Below are 6,042 nucleotides of genomic sequence, written 5' to 3' on the forward strand. Positions count from 1 at the left end.
ACGTGCACAAATGTTGGGCATATACATATATATATATTTTTATATACATACAGATCGCGCGAGTTGTGCGATGAAAGATACGCGAGTTCGAAAACAAAATAATGATGACAAAAATCGCCGACAACCATCACGCGGAGGCATCTCTGAGAAAGGAAAAAGTTTTAAACACATTACACAAAAGTTTTTTAATGTATATATGTAAAAAGTATACAATACTATATATACGCAAATACGCGTACATAATGATTATATTTTTTACATTAATTTTCGATGAGAGCGCAGTGACTTTTGACTGTATGACATTTTTCGACGACGTTGAAACGACTACAGCCGCGGACGGTTGCTGAAACATATTATGATATACATTTTATAATATATACGAACGATATTATTATTGTTGTAAATTTTGTAAAAAAAATTATATACAAACGACGTGTCGACTTCGTACGGTATCTCGTATACAGTGTGCAGATTAACGGGCCGAATTGCACTCTGTAAAACTCGATCGTTTTTAATGTTATTCGAAAAACGTCATAACGCATAATATTTAATTACACACTTCACTGAAGATGAAAGCGAGACACACGTCACAAATTCTTTCAGCATACCGTTCAACGATGATGATGATAATAATAATAATAATAATGATAATAAATGTTAATATTGTATTTACTTGTTTAAGTAATATAACCATCATCGTGTAAAATTATTGTTTACAAAAACACGTTTTATATATATGCAACAATAATATGCGTTTATTTTCTCGTACGAAAATAAATGATTATAAATGTTCAAAAATAATTATAATTATTATAGTATTAAGTATTATATATTATATTTATATTAGTGGGTAGCTGCTGTATTGGTATTGTCATTTGATTTTGTTATTCATTATTGAACCATTTTATAGCTTACGCCAGGGATTCTCAAACTTTTATGAACACTGTACTCCTTTTTACCAATACATTTTTTGGGCACCCCTTTTTAGTTACTAAAATATACATTAAAAAATTTAAATACCCTTAAAAAAATTCTAGTGCCACCAGCAAGGGGTAAGCGTACCACAGTCTGAGAGTCACTGGCTTACGCGATAAACTGGTGACTGATGTATAATTTGTTTGAGTTTACGCAGTGTTTATTAGATTTACCAAAGTACCAAAGAACTTGAGAGGTATGAGGACATATCATTAAAAAAAAAGTCGAAAAGCTACAGCCATTATTTCTTTTCTCTAGCAGTTTAAATTAATTGATGGCACAAACCACCTGCTTAAAAATATGATCGATTGTGTTCAAATCGTTACCTAGTCATCATACCTAATATAATATGACATTTTACACATCTATTTAGGTTTGTCCTAAAGAGTACGACTTAGCTGGTCACTCGTATAAGACAATACGATTGTCCCAAGCATAAAAAATAATTAATGTTATTTCCGAACCGTTAGATTTTGATTACAGTCACAATTATTAGTTTTATGAAAATAACATTGACAGAAAATTATGGTTACGGTATACCTGGGCACATGATAAGAATCGTGTATTAGTCGCTTGAATTATTAATAATATAAACGACACTCGTGATCATAATTTGTTCGTAGAATAGTGTTCGTCGTCGGATTAAGTTATTCAAACTAAAACAAACAAATTAAAAATGCAAAGGGTTATTTAGTGCCTGCATATTTTAATCATAATAATAATGTGTGGTAGTTACCTATATATAATACGTCATATTGCATACCTTATATTATATAATATTAAAATATTTTGGGTAGTTGCTCGTAGGATTTTTTTTTTTTTTTTTGCGGAAACGGTGATGCAGCGGATATTCGCATTGCACCGACACACGGAAACGTAGTTACACGGATTTATCGTATTTTTCTATTGTGCACCGCGTTCAGCTGCAGTTTAGTGTGCAGTGTTCATCCGTACCATGCAGGACAACACAAATCGATTACTACGTTATCATACCTATATAGGTACAATGACGATAATAATATGACCATTATTATTATTACATACGAGTAATAATATCATGCTTCGTACGACGGTATTAATTATTGTAATTTTTGCGTTTCCGTCGTGCAGTTTCGCCCGAAAGGGTTTAAATCGAAATAATTTGATTTACACCTACAAGGACGAGGACTTGAGGCAGCATGTACACATTATTATAACATAATGTACAGGGGCAAGCACAAGGCCCGAGTGCGGTCTGACCACAGCGACGAAACCTATCGACCCAGCGCCACCACCACCATTACCGCGGTAACGGTTAGCCCGGTCGCACGCGTTATGTAGGGGCGAGAGACGGGACGCGATTTTGAAGAGGGGAAGTGTTTGTATGCATGTGTGTGTGTGTGTGTGTGTGAGTACAAGTATATGGTGAGGGGGTGTCCCATAAAACCGAGCAGCACAATCACACGGCGTGCCCCGCTTATTACTTACAGGCACACACATACACACACACACACACACACACACACCTATATACGCTGTACATATACGCACACAGACGCGCCCTCACATACCACGGTAGCCATGACGACCGACCCGCGCCATTTGCATATTTCCCCCAAAATCGCCTGCGGCCTTTTTATTTTTTATCAATTTTCACGTGCTATCTTTTCCTTTTTTTTTTTTTATTCATGTCCGTCCTAACCCGCGGCCGACAGCAAACACGTAAGATGCGGTCAAAACATTTACACAAAAACATGCGCACATACATAACAGTCATAACACACACACACACATATATATAATATATATACACGCGAGAGCGCCGCCGTGCGATCTTAACATTCAACATATAATAATAATAATAATAGTAATAGTTTTTCAAGAGTTTTCGCATTGTATACAGCTCGACTGGAAGACTCTCTCTGCACACACACGCACACCCGCACACCCGCACACCCGTAGACGAGTACACAAACGACCGGGATGACGGCTAATGACAAAATCGTGTTCGCGGCGGGTCGTGACGCGAACCTATTCGTCGACGGCGCGGCGGTGTCCCACGCAACCGCACGCCTTCTTCCGGCCAAGCGTGGGCCACCGAAAAATTCGCTTTTTTTATTTCGCACCGCCACGGCACGGACATATTGTACATCGGATAATAATAATAATAATAATAATAATATTATTATATATTTATATAAGACACGACGACGGCGTTGGGAAAGATAGAATGAAAAAAAAAAAACGAAACCGGAAATTCTTTCGTCCGCTCACTCCGCCGCGGTTTGGGGCTAAAATAAAAACTGTACTAGGTCGTCGAACCTTGGTCTAGTACCTGTACGGTATATACGGTAACCACCGCACCTCTACCGCCGCCACGTACGAGCCATTCACTAAAAAAACAATACATAAGTTGTGCATGATGCGTGTTCAACGAGCATATACATATATATTATATATATAGGTAGGTACGTCGAAAGACAATTTTATTATTATTGATTTGTGATTCGCTGCGAGTTGCGCGCACCCATCCGATGATTTCGCGGTTATATTTTAATATTTAACTGTAATTTACGAGCTGCAAAACACTTAATCATCGATTTCCTCGGTAGGTACATGTAAATAGGCACGCGCGTCATAATAGTCTCTCCATAATTATTACAATTGTTCAACCTTTTGTCCTTCTCGAACAATGAGCCGTATTATTGTGTATATGTGCGTGTATGAAGTATAATAATATTATATTGGCCAACTATATCTGCAACCTATATAGCTAAGTCCTAAAGTCAGTGGCGTGCCCAGAAATTTTGAGTGGTGAGTGGGGGAGGGGGGTGTGTTATAAGTGGTAATACCTAATCACGGTTCAATGCAGCTGATGACTGATAACCGATAAGTGATAACACACAATCGTTTGTATCCCATATACAGCCTGTGTACGTGATCTATACTGATTTGCGAGTGCAAAAAATAATTGTATACAGACTATCGCAAAATTAGAATATATTATACTATAATATACTGTCTGTATCGAATGATGCTTATTGTCACAACTTTTTGTTAATAACTAATAAAAACTATAATAAAAACTAATGAGTTGTTTTCTGTAGATCGGCGCAAAAAATTACAATTGGGGGCTGAGGTGTTCAAACTCGAAACTTTCACTCTTCTTAAAATATTGAAAAACGTGTTTTTTTTATTTTGTGTTTTTGATAATAATAATATGTCTCTATAGTTGGGTTCAGGATGTCATACCTGATTAACTATTATCAATATTTGATTTCCGATCATCATGTAAAAAAGACATACAATATATTAGGAATATAACTATTATAATATTTTGATTTACGTAATGATGTACTATATGTAAGCAATAAATTGTTCTCCGACATTTTCCACTTAACGTTCATCTTGGTGTAGGTGTTAACCGCACATTCCTACTATAGTTTTAAAATTTGATTTTTAATTTTTCATCGAAATGAAATAGGTCATGTAATATTCCGAGAAATTTTTAGAAACTTATACGTAAGACACTCGTAGTATTAATGTTGTATTACTTCTATAATATGGTTCTCGTTTATAAACTATTTATCGGTACTATTTGCATGGTCTTCAGCCCGTTTTATTCAACTGAATAAATTATTGTTATAATAATAATAATAAAAATAATTGTTATTATTATATAATATATGGGTATGGGTATGACGTATTGTACCACCCATGTCGCAAAAATGTTATTGGATTCTCGTCATCCGGTCTAGTTTAAAGTTCCGGAATCCTCGTACTCGTGAAAAAAAAAACATGACAATTATAATAATTATTATGCTAATTTCAACACCCAGACGACTTGTTAATGATATAAAACTCGTAATAAATATGTATTATGTTGACGTAGGTTCTGTTATAAAATATGACTATAATCACACGACACTTTAATATTTTGGTTATTATATATTGTAATAGCTGTTGGACGTTAATGCGTTCGTATTGTACACTATAATAATACACGGATTGATAAATAAAATAATATTATATTATTATTTATAATAATTATTGTTTCATCCGAAATCTCATTGAATATAATAATGACATGATGGTCATACGTCGTACTTAAACGGCATTACTTATTAACGACGAACACTAACCCACTACAGCAGAGGGGTGCTCTATGAAGTATATCACCCCACTCGTTTTGTACAACGACAACAATGATGTTCATTGTACAAAGTCAACGATCCTTTATATTATTGTAATGTATATACTACCGCCGTTATATCCTATTTATGGACTGTTAATTTCAGTGATTTCATTAGTCATTCTTATTGCCGGACATTTAGTCGTACGCGGTGTTTAATCGTTCAAAAAGTAAACACGGAATATAATAATATATGCACGTCATTATGCGTCGCATTTTTTTTTTTTTTTTTTTTAAGTACCAAGCGCAACAATATATTACAATATTACTGCCGCGCGATGAAGAGGGTTCGGATGAAACGAGACGCGACAAAAATTATGATATCGTTGTCGCTAATAACCCGATTACTGTATTTATAGGATGGTGTTCGATAATTCGGCGTCGTGGAAAATTTCCGCCACAGTGCAAGCGCAGTCAATCGACTATAAATATGGAGATGAAAATTCGAAATAACACTGCACGACTACTGCAGAGCTGCACTGACTTTGGCGTCCGAACTCTGCTGAGAACTATTACAAAATGACTACGTATCGTAAACGCATACCCAATAGGAAAAAACCAACAGAGTTATACTCGAACGTCACGGCCATAGTCTGACTGACCGGAAATAGCTACTGCAGCCTGCAGGAACGTCCGGATATCAGCAGCTATATCCGCCGCCGTCTCGGTGTCGTCTGCTGTCGTCCGCAATCTCATTACGTAGTCGTGTCATATTATGGAGGCATGTATCCCACAACCGCCACCTCCATTCCATTCGTACCCATACACGACGACGATAAAGACAGAATATTATGAACATATATTCAGTGGCGTCTCGATACAACTCGAACGTCTATAAGTCAAATTTTCGAATAGCTCGAAACATATAATAACGTCTTGGCCCCTGCACCTGCATT

The sequence above is a fragment of the Diuraphis noxia genome, unplaced genomic scaffold (genome assembly GCF_037042655.1).
Source record: "Diuraphis noxia isolate RWA-SAM2 unplaced genomic scaffold, SU_Dnox_SAM2 contig0009, whole genome shotgun sequence".
NCBI lineage: Eukaryota > Metazoa > Arthropoda > Insecta > Hemiptera > Aphididae > Diuraphis > Diuraphis noxia.